A 16,107-nucleotide genomic window follows, 5' to 3' on the forward strand; every position below is an offset into this window, starting at 1 on the left:
ATGTCCCAGGATCTGAACAATAGCTAAAGCAGCAGGTAAAACTATAGCATTCAATAATTCCTTTAATTTCATTCCCATTGGAATTAAGAAACCATGTTGCTTCCACAACATTCCAAAATCAAGAGCCACTCCAAAAGTGTGTCTACCATCAGTATAAATGTTGGCAGTTTTGCTCTTGGCTAGGGCGCAGTCCCATGTGAGTACATATAATTCGGCTTGTTGGGCTGTGGTAGCCAAGGGGCAAAGGTGCTGTTTCAGTTACATGAAAGGGTGATAATATTGCAGATCCAGCACAATATTTACCATCATCACCTTTTAAGTAAGAACCACCAGTGAACCATGAGAAGTCAGCGTTACTCAAAGGAGTTTCCTGTAAATCACATGAGGGTCAGGAGGTGATCTGCCAGTGTTAAGTAGTTGGGCCGGACTTCGTCGGTAGCGTCGGTAGCGGAGGGGAAGAGAGCAGGGGGTCGAGGTGATCACAGCGTGAAGGAGTTACGTGAGAGGCGGTTAGCAGAAGGATACACAGGAGGTGAGGCAGCCGACTGCAGAATGCTGAGTGTGGTGAGAATTCAGGAGGGCTTCCGCTGCATGAGGCATGAAAATGGTTAAAGGGGATCCCACACTATTTCCTCGGCGGCCTTAACCAAAGGGGCAGTGGCAGTGACGGCTCTAAGGGAAGGGGGATCTCCTCATGTCATTGGTCCAGTTGCCGGCTGTAATACCCTGTGGGTCAACGGGGGTCCCCTGTGTTTCTGGGTGAGCAGCCCCTTCCTTTTCATACACAAAAAGGAAAAAGGGAAGCTGATGGTTGGGATGCCCAAGGTCAGGTGGGCTCATTAAACTCTCCTCTAAGGCTTTACAGACTTATGTCCTCCTGTTCTTCCATGAAATTGCTTCAGGGTTGCTGTTCTTGAGTAAAACATACAGAAGTTTGGCCACAAGAGAGCAATTTGGAATCCAATTTTGACAGTAATTAATGTGAGAAAACCTCACAGTTGGTGCTTAGTTTGGGTTTGGAGAAACTTAGGACGCCATGAGGCTTCTCCAGACCTGGGTGCAGCCCTTGTTCTGATATCAGATGCCTTAAATGTTGAATCTGGGTTTGGACAAACTGCACTTTCTCTTTGGCAACCTTGTGTCCCTTTCAGGCTAAAAGCTTTAGCAAGTGGATGCTGTCATCCTGGGAGGAGGCTTGAGAGGGAGAGCAAAGAAGCAGGTCATCCACACATTGTAATAAAGTAGAGCCCCCAGGGAACTTTACATCATCCAGATCAGCACTGAGGGTTTGTGAGAAATGAGAAGGACCCAGTAAAACCCTGAGGCGTTACTGTCCAGGTGAATTGTTTTCCTTCCCAAGTGAAGGCAAAAAGGTATTGGCTAACTTCATCACCTGGAATACTAAAGAACACACTGCATAAATGCATAAAGAACTTGTTTTCAGTTGGGACAGATGTTGGTAGTGTTTGAGGGTTAGGAACAACAGGGTGTTGAGGAATAACTATGTGGTTTATTGCTCAGAGTTACTGGACAAAGCTCTACCCTCAGCCCTCGGTTTTCTCACAGGTAAAATAGGAGTATTACAGGGATTAGTGCAAGGGGTAATGAGGCCCTGAGCCTTGTAACCTTCTATTACGAGCTTTATACTTTGAAGGCCTTCTTTACTTATATGGTGTTGATTAATTCTGGGGAGAGGTTTAGAGGGATCTGTTTGATTTTTTTTTTTTTTTTGAGGAAGATTAGCCCTGAGCTAACAGCTGCCAATCCTCCTCTTTTTTTGCTGAGGAAGACTGGCCCTGAGCTAAAATCCGTGCCCATCTTCCTCTACTTTATATGTGGGACGCCTGCCACAGCATGGCTTGACAAACAGTGCCATGTCCGCACCCGGGATCCGAACTGGCAAACCCTGGGCCGCCAAAGCAGAATGTGCGCACTTAACTGCTGTGCCACCAGGCCGCCCCAGATCTGTTCAATCTTGATGGGAGGTACACTGTGAGTTTTGCCAGTATCAGTTGGAGGTTCTGCCCACAAGCAGAGTGGTAGCTGATTCAGGAGGGACAAATGACCAGTGTCTCCAGAATCAGCTTTAGTACATATGAGACAGAGCAAATAAAAGATGTCAAGGGGTCACTTCATTCACTTGGTTGGCTATTTTGATTGTTACTGCCAAATTCTAGAATTATTTCCACATTTTGGGAGAAACAGATACCAGCATGATATTTTTCTAAGAAGTCTCCACCTAATAAATGAATAGGGGCGGAGGAGCTAAGGAGAAAAGGGTGGGGATCTCTCAAAAGGCCTAAACTAAAGAGACTAGGATCAGAGACAGAAACCTGTTGAGGTTTATTAGAGACCCCCACTATTTGAACTGCGTTAGCCCTGAGGCGGGGGCTGCTTTGTACTAGTGGGGTTGAGCACCAAGACCGCAGCTCCAGGGTTAATAAAGACAAAGAGAGATTTCTTCCCAGTCCGGAGAGTTGTTGTCCGACCCAATTAAGAGGGAGGGTTGGGAAGAGCCCCTGTGGTTCCTTGGAGCCCCATTCTCGGGAATTAGGAGGACACTGGAAAGGCTGGTTAGAAGGCTGAAGGCTGAAGCACCTGAAGTGCTCAAGTTTGTAGCAATCTCTTGTCCAATGTCCTGGCTCTTTGCAATAATAGCAGAAACTAGGTTTTTGGTTTTGTGTGGGGACCTTCATTGGCTAGAGTCGAGGATTAAGAATTTCAGCTGTCTTTCTTTTAGGTGACTCATCCAGGGTAGGAGCAAGCTGATTTGCCAAATTAACAAAGCTGGAACAGATATAGTTTCCCATTCCATCCTGGTCCTTTTAACTAAAATGGTTCAGCCCGTTAATAAACAGAGTCAAAAGCTACCCGAGTGGACATAACAGCTGAAGGAAGATCAGAATTTGCTTTGAAAACAATCTGAAGTTGATTATAATAGCTATGAACAGGTTCATCAGGTTTTTGTGTGCAATCCTGAATTTTGCTCCAATCAATAGGCTTAGGAAAGGCTACTGTAATTGCTCAGCGGAGTTTCACAGTGAGTGTTTTAGCCTCTTGCCAAAAGTTAGGGGTTTGTCTTTTGAAATCCCTTTTAGGATTTTCCCAAGGCTCAAGTTTCATCCAATGCTTGGCTTGACCCTCATCAACCAGCATGTGGACTAACTGACATAGGTCTGAAAAACCAGGTTCGTAAATTTGAATAACTACATTAAATTCTTCTGCAAACCTATGGGGCTCTGCAGTTATGTTAGGAAACTCTTTAACTGTGGCTTGTAATTCAGCCTTAGTCCAGGAAACATAAGAGATTTAAAGCTTGTTTGGATGCTCAAAACACTTAGCATTAAAGGGGCAGGTTCTTATAGGTTCAGATGATGGAGCAGGGAGAGGCTTAGGGAAAAAGGGAAGTTTGGTGAACGAATCAGAATGGGGAAACTGAGGGTACAGAGGAGGTGTAGGCAGTATAGAAGGGAAGGAGGAGGATGGCACAGAGGTGGGGCCTGAGCACAAGCTGGCTGCTCAGAGCCTCTGGAGACAAAGGAGATGGGGGAGGGGAAAGAGAAGCTTTGGAAGGCATTTTACCTTTCTTTAATTGTTTGTTTGCCTCCACTAATCTTAAAATTTTATTTTGCAGAGAGGAAATTTTGGACTCCTGGTAACATTTAGAAGCCTCAAAATACCAATTGAAATAGGCATTCCATTCACTTTTGGCAATTTCAGAGCTATGACTGTCCAATTTGGTGTTAAGAAAATTAAGTTTGTGGAGTTCAAAAGTTCCCCATAGTGGTCCTTGGTGTTCTAAACTAGTTTTGGTTAAGTTGGCCCACTTAGTTAGAAATGCACATGGGGAGGGACTGCAGTTTTTAAACAAAAATACTGGCTGGGATCTCTGAAGTGTGGGGGGTTCCCCTTAAAACATTTAGATGACGGAAACCTCACTTCAAGGTTTTTCTCTAGAGAAAAAGAAATTCCTAAACGGCCTACAGGCCAAATACCAGCACAGTTCCAGTAGAACAGCCTGATTCTGAGGAAGTCAGGCCAAAGGCTGAACAGCACAGTTCCAGTAGAGCAGCTCAGTTCTAAAAGGAATCAGACCAAGGGCCAAACAAGTACTCATAGAAAGGGCAAAAGCCTTTAACAGAGAGGACAGGTCCTCAATAAAGCACGGAGAGCTTCAAAATGCAAAGAGAAAGGTGTTTGACACCCAGAAGAAAATTTAATCCTCAAACTCTGGGGCCAGCGAGAAAGCAGTGAGCTGCATGGGCTCTGTGGGCACTGCACCTGTTTGCCCTCCAGCCTTGGAGTTGTTGGGGTCTTCTCTGGATCCCTATATGGGCCACCAAATAATGTTGACCTAAAACAAATAAACAGCCAGTAATGACACCAGCAGAATCGGTTTATACTGGTACAGTAAACAATTGCAATTCAAGACATGCTGTCTAGGGATTGGCCGAGTGGTGCAGCAGTTAAGCGCACACGTTTCGATTCAGTGGCCCAGGGTTCACCGGTTTGGATCCTGGGTGTGGACATGGCACCGCTTGTCAAGCCATGCTGTGGCAGGTGTGCCACATATAAAGTGGAGGAAGATGGGCATGGATGTTAGCTCAGGGCCAGTCTTCCTCAGCAAAAAAGAGGAGGATTGGCAGCAGATGTTGGCTAAGGGCTAATCTTCCTCAAAAGAAAAAAAAAAAAGACATGCCCCTCTAAGGCAATCCACAAACAGTCTGGAGAAACAAAGGAGGGAAACTGTTCTTTAATGAAGTTGGGAGGGGTTGTTGCAAATGAAGAGATCATTGGAGGAGACTGGGAGTTGGAAGTGTGGTGGCTTTTCATTGGTGAGTTATGGCGGTCTCTCACTGGCTGAGCTCTTACTGGACAAGGAGGCATTTCTTCCTTCCTTCTGCTGGGGTTAAGTAGTGTCACTTCCTGTAGGCGATGGAAGGTACCAGTCTCTTCTTCAGTAGTGTGTGTTGAGTGGCACATGCATGAGAGTTCTCTCTTCTGGCTTCTGACTCCATTTTAAATGAGGTTTCCATTTATTAATTTTCACAGACATAAATGTCTGTCAACTATACCAGCTGCAATGAAGGCAGCTAGATATTCTGGAAAGATGCTTTTCCAACAAAATGTCAAAAGCCAGACCAAACAAAAGACTGACATGGTCACTCTGGGTTGAAATCTCAGTTATTCTATCTGGCTGATACTTTGGGCAAATCATTTAAACGTTGAACCTGTGTCCTCATTTAAAAGTCAGTATAAATGCAATCAGCTTACGTCATAGGAACAACTAATAACATTAGTTGTGGGGCATTTTACCAAAACCCACTCACGTCAATGCAAGCTAGTAAAGTGGAAGAAAATATTGCACATTGTAAGGCTATGGTGCATTTTACTAAAATCTATGGAAGGCCGCCAGAAGTGCAGCTTAAGACAAGACATTACTGCAAATTACTAGAGTGGTTGTTCCAGAAGACCTTGGTCTCGAGGTACCTCAGGTCACCCCCTCAGCACACATCAATCATTATTTCAGCATTTACATTAGAAGCGTTCAGGACTCAGCCCCACAGCAGTGAGGTGAAACAGGGGGAGACCGTGCGAAGAAGCGATGTGAGATCCCTGAGGGAGGGATCCCCCACTGGAAAAGCTGGGACCGGCTGTGGGAGAGGGACCGTAGAAAAGGTTGCCCACAGCATCGCATGCAGGCCTTATCCTTCCGGATCAGGCAGCTGCAAATTCCCAAGACTTCGGAGACCAGAACCCTGCAGAAGGTGGAGGTGTTTCCCACTGGCATTTCCAGGAAAAGGGCGGAGATGGACCCAGCGTGGGAGGCGCTGTCCAGTCCCACGGGTCCGCTCCGAGAGGAGGGGGAGGCAGCCGGGCGGGGGCGGCCGCGGCCGCGGGAGGGGAGAGGAGTGGCGAGGCGCCGTCGCCGGCCCCCTCCCCTCGGGTGCGCTCCCCTCCTCTCCCTCCCGGCCGGGCACCCAAGCGCAGCCAGGGCCAGGCCGCTTCAGGGGGAGGCGCCAAGTAGTAGCTGCGCCGGGCCCCCGACCGAACAGTAACGGCATCCCAGGAGGCGGAGCGGACGCGGCTCGGGCCTGCGCTGAGGTAATGGGCAAGGGGATGCCGGAGGAAGTCAAGAGGGGCCGCCGGGCTCGGAGCGGGCAGCTCTCAGTTCCTCCTCCCCCAGCCCCCGCTACCCAAGCTCCGGGTCTGGGCGACCGCAGAGGAGCAGCCCCTGGGGCTACAGCCCCGCCCGAGCCGAGGGCCCAGGCGTCCCCGCGCGTGCGCAAACCCGGTGGCGGGGCCTAGACTTGCGACTGTTGCTGCACCCCGGCCCAGGCCCAGGGCTGAGGCGTCTCCGCGCGTGCGCACAGCTGCTGGCTGGGCCTAAGCGTGCGGCTGTGTTGCTGCACCCCGGACCAGGCCCAGGACCGAGGCGTCTCTGCGCGTGCGCAAAGCCCCTGGACGGGGTGGGCGCGCGGCTCAGGGATTGTAGCCCTACTCGGGCCGCGGGCCGAAGCGGCGGTGCGCATGCGCAGGTACGCTGGCGAAGGAGGCGCGAGTCGGCCAAGGTCGCGTTTGGCGTCGCCCCAGGCGTGTCGTCTGCCTGGAGGCTTCCCCCCCTTGGGCCACCGAGGCTTGGAGTCTTCCCGGATCCCGGGGAGGCACCTGCCCCGGAATTTCGCCTTCCCTCCGCCCTGCTTGGGATGTGATGATTTCATTTTTGTCGCCACGACCCTCGGTTGCCGTCCCTTAAAGCTAGTCACTTATTCCTCTAGGTCCCGGGACCCGAACCGGCTCGCTAACTCGTTGTTGTGTCTTCGACGTTTGGTCCTGAGGTCGAGGGATAGCTCAGAAAGTTTGACTAAGCTAGGCGAAGCTGCTTGGGAACTGCTGTGGAGGGATGGGGAGAAATCGCCATAAATCTTTATTTTAAGCCAGAAGATACTGCTCTGCTCAGCGCCGGAAATAGAGATTTCCAGACTCTGGAAACTTTCCAAGTGCTCCACCTTAGCCGAGAAAGAACTTCCTGCTTGAGTTGGAAGGCGAGTTCAGAGTGAACATTTTTGCTTTTGTTCTTTGGGAAATTGCATAAGATGTCGGAACGGTTCGAGTCCAGCACTGTTAACAAAATGCATGTCTTAGAGCTGCCTTAATCCTTGTCAGAGCTGAATAAAAGTGGTAGAGTTCACAAACGGTGCTTGGGAATGACGATCTTTCCCCCAGACTTGGTAGTGACAGTCACTGTTTAATGTTTATTGAGCCTCCTGGCTTTGCACTCTTCTAGTACTGAGTTCTTGCTTGGCTTTACACCTTCCTGGCCAGTGGTACTTAAGTCAGTTTCGTGACTCCTGGGGCTACTTGGAACGGTTTTTAACAATGTCATTACTGTGTGCCTTGTAATTTTATATGATGTGCTGGTACAGACATCCGGGGGCTGGAGTAGAAGCAGCACTTACTATCAGAGAATCTGAGTACCTAGGTGAAACGTAATCTTTATTTCTCACGGCCCTAGGCAGTATATACATGTTACTAAGTAAAGGCAATTGGAATGATACATTCTTGCACACCCCACTCCCACCACCCAGGGCCTCATCGCTGTCGCTTGGTTTACCAAGCTGGCCTCCGCCCTGGGGCCTATGCATTTGCTGTTTCCTCCACGTTCAAAGCTCGCTTTCCCCTTCCATCCAAATCTGCTTGGCACCCAGCTTCATTCAAGTCTGAAAACAGTTGCTGTCACTTCAGAGAGGTGACTACCTCATCTGAAATAGCCACTGCTCACCCTCTTACCCTGCTGTATTTGGCTTTGTAGCACTTATCACTATCTGATATTATGTATTTGTATGTGTAGATCTGTCTCCCCCATAATCAGAGCTCAGTAGGTATTTGTTAACTGTGTGAATGAAACTGAGATCTGACCGACTCCCAGAGATATTTTGTACTGAACTTTCAAGTGGATTCATTCATTCATTCAACAAACATTTATTGAGTGACTACTTTGTATCAGGGCCTGTCTAGATGGTTAGGATGTGTTAGTGAACAAAGTAGACAAAGATCCCTTCTCTCTGAAGCTTACACTGTAGCAAAGAATGATTAACAATAAACATATTTATTAACATTTATTTATGATCGAAAATTATAAGTGCAATGAAAAAATAAAAAAGGAGAGCAGACAAAGGGGACAGGATGTGCAGGTGTGGAGTACAGTTTTAAACAGCATGGTTATGGTGGGTCTGAAGGATAAACCAAAGGTGATATTCAAGATGGAGAACTGGTTTTGAGAGTTCAGTGTGTTTCTTGGAGAAAATGTTCCTTACCCTTCTCTACTGTATTTTTCACAGGGGCCCATAGCATGACCATGTTTTGTAGTATATAGGTGAAAAAGTTTTTTTACAAATTGAATTCAAGTTGTTCAGGATTTTACAGTTTAACTCAGTGCATCAAATGAAGAGACTGGGCCCCTAAAAGGAAGAGATTAGACAAACGAATACTACAGATGTGTTGAGAAAAATTATATACTTTCTTCACATTTTACTGCACTTTGTAATTGCTTCTTAATGTCCCTCTGACTATGGATGACTAGTGAAGTTGTTTCTAAGAGTGGTCATTGCTTGTCTGTATTTGCAACTGTGTTGAAGATTCATCTGGTATGATGTCATGCTTTAAGGTATTAAATTATTGCTCTTAGAGATTTCTGAATGAACCACACAAGCCTAACTAAATTTCAGTCCATAAGGAAAGGATGGTTAGAGAAAGAGGCAGATGGAGAGAAATTATTTTAGAAAGTAAAGTCTGTTTCCCTTTGGGTCCTTTACTTAAGTTGATTACATACACTATGTTTAAATATCACAAACTATTTATCTAGACCTATAAATGTAGGGTACTCAGGAGATTTGCTTATGCCTTTAGGAGTTTGTTATATGTAATTTGGTTTTTATTGTTACCACATACAATCACAAGTTCTTTACCTGCCACACAAGAGGGGCCAAATAAAAACTGAAACGCCAGGAATATGGCAAGGAAAGGGTTTTATGTTGGGTAATGTCAGCCAGGAGATGAGAGAGAGCCCTCAAATTTGTCTCATCCCCCCGAAAGATGGAAGGCAAGGGGTTTTAAAGGTTGTAAGGAAAGTGGCTGTTGGGGGTGGGTGTGCAGCACCGTGACCTTGTTTGTTGGCGTTTTCCCACCAGCCTGTGTTTGGCCTTGTGAGACTCTTTGCAGGTAGGAGGATGGTGAGATAAGGGAATCCGCAGGTGGATGTCCTTGGTTGTCTGCCTCCATGGTGGATAGTGGATTCTGGTGCCTGAAGCCGAGGAGTAAGCAGGCAAAGGGGATGAGTGCTTTGATTTTAACCCCATATATGCTGGGTTTAATGTAGGGGAACTGCTATGAGGGCCAGTATCATCATCACTTGGCTGAAGTGAGATTAAAAGACCCTTAAGATACTGCCACTTTTGAGGTTTACTGGAGTTGAATTACTATAAATCAAAATTGACCTGTCTAGAGACATTTGAGAGCAGGAATGGAATTATCAGGGTCACAGAGTGACATCAAGGACTCTTGTTCAAGCCTGAAAGTAGGGGGCTGCATGGGGCTGTTTACTTCAAGGGAACAGATAGCTTGCCTCCCTAAAATAGATGGTCATAGTGTCCTTCAGAGGAAGGCTGATATGATCCTTCTCTCCTTCATTATCCAGAAGGAACATGTGTCTAGTTCACATGGGAATCCCATCTTCACAATGTGAAATTCTCCAGGAAATTTAAGACAATTTTTTCCAGCATTAATCTGACATTGGAGTGTATGTCTTTTATGTGTCCTCAGCCTTGCTAAACTAACTTGAGCTAATATCTATTATGTATCTCTCTCCATGGAAGACGTTGCGAGCTGACAAGTGCCAGAGGATGATAGTATGTGAGTAATTCATAAATAGTGACCACATTATAATATGTCCTGTATTATGCTGAGTGTATTTGATACTGAACAAAATGAATCCCAAATGGAAATGAGCCAAAGCCAAGAGGGCCTACCATGCTGAAGGAATATTTACATTGTGGGGCAAAGGTCTTTAACAATTAGGACTCTCTTTAATAGGCATGTTAGAATTTTTTTCATCGTATTAGGTCTATAAGGACCTAAATTTCAAATGAATTTACACGTGTCTGAAGTATCAATTCATTTTAGCTAGTATAACAATCTAAAAATGTTTGTAAGTTATATTGATTATTTTTTATATTTGCAAGTGACACTTTTGCTGTATGCAGCTGAAAAGACCAGCATTGGTGAGCTCAGTAATCTCTTCAAACTAAACGCAGCTTTGCTTTGGACTGAAGAGCAGCTTAATCACTTGTGAAATTTGGAAAACTTTTTACAAAGAAATAATGAAAATAGCAGTGATGTTTCTGTGTTCTACAAGTCAGTTTGCTGTTTGTCATAAATATATGGCAATACCATTTCCTTTGAAGTTGTACTTTAGTTTCAGTTGTGCTCTTAGTTTTTAGTTTTGTCCATCCTGTTTATAACTGTCCCACATTAGTTAGTGGCTGAGTAGGTATCTTACTGTTGTCATTGACTTATGACATCTCATTCAAGTGGAGCTAACTTATAGCTATCATCCTTTTTTGCAAGTGACAATTGGGATTGTGTTTATTTTTTATTATATTTATACATATTTATATTATTTCTAACTTAACTACAGATGACATACCATTTAATGACTCAGCTAAGCATATAGTTGGGAACCATCGTTACCCCATTGACTTTTACTTGGTTTGGAGTTCATTTAACACACTGATGCTGTAAACTGTGTGCTGGTGTCCTAAAGACATTGGTTTTCTTTAATGTTCAGTTTCTTTGATTACAAAAGCATCGTCAACTGTGTTGCCCAGATGGGAGAATTTGCTAAAAGCATTGAATTCTATATTGTAAGAAAACTTTTTTATATATTATGTTTCTCAAGCATAGCTTTAGAGTTGACCTCATGTTATTAAGTTGAATAAAAAAAAAATAGCCCATAGCGTTGGACTTTCTCTGCAGAAATTCCTATTTTTTTCACTTTTTCTTCTGGGATCACTTCTAGAGAACAGTTATCAGCATTTAGAAGCTCCTGATTAATTGTAAAATATTGATATCTGTGGAAAAGGCTTTGCTCTTATAAATACAGTGTTCTAGCTTATAAGTTCATAAGGCCCACAAATACCATTGGGTTGGGGTGATGTTGATACAACACCTACAAACTGGGTGTCATTTGCTCCACATTCTTTTTTTTCTTTTATGTATTTTGCTTCTTTGTCTGTGTTATTTATTATTTTCCTATGTTATTGATAGAATTTTATTTTACTGATGGCAAAAGAAACTGTAGTTCTGTTACTGCCCAAGGAGGGGTTGTCTGCCTGCCGCAGGACATGCCAATCAATAATCAAGAGGCAAGGTGGTAGGAGAGAAAGGATTTTTATTACAGATTGCTAGCAAGGGGGAAGATGGCCAACTAATGTCCAAAAAAACCATCTTACAGAACAAAGACTACAGGCCAGTTATATAGGGGGCTGGTCTCCAGGTGGAGGAGGTTTCTGGTCTTTGGCATACATCTGATCTTAGTTGGTGTTAGTCTTTTGTTTTACTGGCTGTGCATCGGAGACGGGAGCAACGGCCAATACCCTGATCTTTCAGTTGTCATTGATAATTGCTGTCAGCATAGACTGTCTGCCTGAGGGTAATCACATTCCTAGGGAACTCAAAAAAGGACAAAGTTATCAACTTACAGCAGCTGGGAGGGGCCATAAAATCTACAGAGCCTGTCTGGGTTAGTTAATCAGAGGTCATTCAAAGTTACAATATGGTTTCCTTTCTACAATATGGCTTCCCTTATGTCAACCTTGTGTTGAGCCAGTATCGGTTCATGAGTTGTCATTATCAAACCTTTATTGAATTCCTGTATCCATGGTAAAGGCAATATTAGAACGGTGGTATTCTGATTCTAAAATTTTGTTTTCCTTAACATTGAGTAGCCTTACCTTTGTAGGGGAGGAAGACATTTCCTCTGCCCACTCTAGGTCCTTCTGGTTGGGCTATGAATTAAATTGACATGAGACAGAATAACAGGAGAAAATTAAACAAAGCTTTATAACGTGTATACATGGGAGAGACTCAGGAAAACTGAGTAACTCACCAAAATGGCACAGGTTCTCATCTTAAATACCCTCCTTAGCTAAAGGCAAAGGAGGATGTTGGGGGTGGGAGGAGTCACTTATGGGAGGTTACCAGAAAAGCACAGTAAACAAGAGTAAGGTTATTATGTAGATTTAAGTCCTTGCTTTCTGCATTGATAAGAGTTTTTAGAGATAAGATCATCTTCCCTTCTTCCTGGTATAGAGAGGGAGACACCTTTACAGATGGAGGTTTCCCTTACAAATGTAAATGTCTCTTATAAAGGGTAAGTAAATTCTACTTTCCAGAGTTTCTGTCATGTCTGCAGTTTTTAAAAGTAACCAGCCCAAAATAATCCTCATGCCAAAGTGACACATTTTGGGGTGGCCAGTTCTAATCCCCCACACCTTCCATACTCAGATGATTAATTTAAGCTTAAAATCTTGACAACTGTCTTGTTAGATGAAAAAACCAAATCATACCAATTCATTGATAGAATTACATGGCAAATTTTATCTTTGGCGTTACCTCCATCAAAACTTTCCTGTGAAAAAATTCCCATCAAAGTTCAGCAATGTGTATGTTAGTATCCTAACACGTTAAAACAGTATTGTTTTCTGCATGTTTTAAAACTTTATCAAATAGTGTACCATATGTATCATTCTGTGACTTAGTGATTTTTGGTCAAAATTGTTTTGGAGATTTATCTAGGTTGATTCTAGATAATTTATTTTATTTGCTGTATGGTATGCACATGCCGCAGTTTATAAATATTGTTGATGTAGCCTGTTGATCAATTCTGTCTGCTCTTTCTAGATTCTTGCTATTGCAAACAATTGTTTATATGCTGTAGGGTTCATCGAAGCCAGTGTTTTCTGTGCTACAAGGTGTGACTTGTTAGCAATCTTAAAGTTATTTTAGTGGGCTGAGACCAGCATTTTCTTCTTAAAATGAAATAGAAAAGGATAAATAGTATAGGATAGGATAGACTAGAATGGAGTAAATAGCAAAAATAGAAAAGGAGATACCCCTAAGCATCTCATGTAGTAAGGGTAAAAATTATTTTGTGAAACTTTTGGTTCAAGTACATATATATATCAAAAAAGATTGAAAGACACTGCTGTGGCCTAGAGGTTGTTGGGTTGCTCTCTAAAGCGATTGTACCAGTTTACATTCCTTCTAGCAATAGGAGTGTGCCTTTCGATCTGCATCCTCACCAACACTAAGTATTGCCCCCCTTTAATTTCGCAGATCTGATGGATAAGATTTATCTCATTGTGATTGCATTTCCATGATAAATTCCATGGTGAATTTGAGCACCTTTTAATATGATTATCAATTCCTTCTTCTGTCAATTGCCTGTACCCCTTGCCCATTTCTAAATTTTATTGTTTGTCTTTTTCTTGCTGATTTTTACGTATTCTTTATGTATTCTGGATAATGATCCTTTGCCAGCTAGTTATAGGTGTTGAAAATATCTTCTCCCATTCTGTGCCATGTTTCCCTTTGTTCATTTTGTCTTTTATTATGCCAAAGTTTTAAGCTTTAATGTAGTAAAATTTACCAGTCTTTTCTTTGTGCTTTATGCTTGTGTCTTATTTAAGAAATCTTTCCTTGCCCTGAGGTCATAAAAGTATTTTCTATACTTTCTTCCAAAAGTTTGAAATTTTGCTTTGTTCACATTCCAGATAGTTTCCCTTGTATTTTTTATGTTGAGATACTGTAGATTAAACTTTCTTTAGTATTTTTTCATATGTTTCAGCGTCCAAATTGTTGAAGCCCTTTCCCAAAACTTATAAAGTATAATATCTGAAAGTTAGATTTTACAATATTAATATATTTTATAATTGAGCACTTCTGCTGATATTTTAATAATAAATAGAGCTGATAAAATTTTTAAACTGCATTTTTCTCAGATAAATAATGACTTGTTAGAGTTGCAAGATGGTATATACTCCTTCTCTGTTTTTTCTCTAATAGAATTTGTGTATTTATATTTTCAGTCACATTAACCTTGGTGTAGAAGACAACTTTACCAGGATCTCGAAGGAAGAGGATTCAAGATGACTGAATACTGGGCTACAAAAAGTTAAAACAATCAGGTACAAACATTTTTTGGGGGATTGTTCCCAACCAATCAGTACAAAATAAAACTGTTTGGAATGTACACAGGAAAACTTAAAATACCCCTGTACTACGGGGTTGGTGGGTGGGGGTCCAGGAACAAAGGGCTTTGGAATTAGTCCTGGGTTCAGATGCTGGCTCTGACCTTGGTGACTGTTGGTCAAGTTATTGAAATGTGTCCATAAAAAGGAGGCACTGATTATACCTGTTTCTTTTGGCTGTTTATTATAAAGATTAAGTGAGATGATGTAAGGCACTGAGTGCCTGGTGCAGGGTAACTATTTGTTTTAACTATTATTGTTGCTGTTATTTAGAATTCATGTTTATCACATCATGATGTGGTATTCTGTATGTATATTGTGGATTTTTAAGAAGTATATATTGATATACTACTGTAACAGTGATATTAATAATAGCCAGGTGAGATCATGTAGATAACAGGATAAGAGAAGTATAATCCTCCCATATATTCCACCAACTATATTCCTCAAGTAGTGCCAATTGGGGAAGCCAGTTTTGTCTGTTATGTTTATATCACATTGGAATAATGTTAAAAAAAACCCCAAAAAGCCAACCATTTTCCACAATGCTAGAGAAGTCAACATTTTTTTCATAGTACTGTATAATAGTAATTAATCTTGAGTCTTTTTTAATCTTCAAGGACATTCTGAACAACAAAAATGAAACTATGTTAATCTTATATTTAGTGTTAATTGAATCTTAATGTTATTTCTTTGATTATGGTAATTTTCATATGCCATATATGCAATTATGTCTTAACCCAATTAGTTCAAATAAACAGGTCTGTTTTTCACCATTCTAATTTTTGAAGAGTTACTATACTTGAAATTGACTGAAAACACTGAAAAGAACTATTTATTTTCCTCCTTAAAAACCCAGGATATGCAGCTGTTAAAAAAATCTCTATTAACTGATATGGAGTGATTTCCAGGACATACTGTTAAGTGAAATAAAAGCAAATTGCAAAAGGGTATATAAAGTGTGCTATTTTTTGTATCACAAGGAATTGGGAATTAAAAACACATACATCTATTTGCTTAGTTTTGCAAAAAGAAACAGAAACTAGTGAAATTGATTACCTACAATGGTAGAGGGATAAGGTGGGAAAAAAACCCCAAACAAACCCAGGATTACTGTTCAATGATTTTAGCATATTAGCAAGATTTCCCTTCTGCTAAGAACAAGGGTGGCCTAAACTACGGTGAGGTGTAGTCACATCTCTGCTTTGGCCCCTTTTCCTTCTCTTGTTTATTTCCCTTTTTTTTTTTTGAGGAAGATCAGCCCTAAGCTAACATCTGCCACTGATCCTCCTCTTTTTTGCTGAGGAAGACTGGCCCTGAGCTAACATCCATGCCCATCTTCCTCTACTTTATATGTGGGACTCCTGCCACAGCATGGCTTGGTAAGTGGTGTGTAGGTCCACACGAGGATCCGAACCAGCAATTCCCAGGCTGCTGAAGCAGGACGTGCAAACTTAACCACTGCACTGCCAGGCCAGCCCTGTTTTTGGCCTTTGAATTCCCTTCCTCTGTTCTTCTTTCTCTTCTCTTCCTTTTTCTTCTTTTCCCTCTCTCTTTTTATTTTTTATTCCAGTAAACTTGGGGCAGATATGGAAAAGGTATTTCCAATTAGGATGAGGTAAAAAGAGAAGAATACCCAATATAGGCAGTTTCCAATATACAAAGAGCTATATTCAAAGGATACTTTCAGTGAGTATATTGTGTTCTGTTCTGAGCCATGGGCTGTGGTGGTTATAGCAACGAATGAGTCATGGTCCCCTCTTTTAAAGAGCTCGCAAATTAGTAGAGAAGACATACT

At 42.6% G+C, this 16,107-nt stretch overlaps 1 protein-coding gene across 23 annotated transcripts in view; it reads left to right on the plus strand.

The window, feature by feature from the left end:
• Window positions 1-5,847: 5,847 nt before the first annotated feature.
• Window positions 5,848-16,107, plus strand: part of RCBTB2 (RCC1 and BTB domain containing protein 2) — a 41,429-nt gene continuing 31,169 nt past the window's right edge. For 2 of the 23 annotated variants that reach the window (XM_044777163.2, XM_070520670.1), the window contains exons 1-3: window positions 6,528-7,046; window positions 9,876-9,912; window positions 14,148-14,246. The gene's annotated coding sequence lies outside the window, so the exon portion shown is untranslated. Of the gene's footprint in view, window positions 7,047-9,875; window positions 9,913-14,147; window positions 14,247-16,107 lie in introns of all 23 variants that reach the window. The other 21 variants (XM_070520663.1, XM_044777166.2, XM_070520659.1 and 18 more) reach the window with 19 other exon arrangements.

This window comes from Equus asinus, chromosome 11 (genome assembly GCF_041296235.1).
Source record: "Equus asinus isolate D_3611 breed Donkey chromosome 11, EquAss-T2T_v2, whole genome shotgun sequence".
Classification (NCBI taxonomy): Eukaryota; Metazoa; Chordata; class Mammalia; order Perissodactyla; family Equidae; genus Equus; species Equus asinus.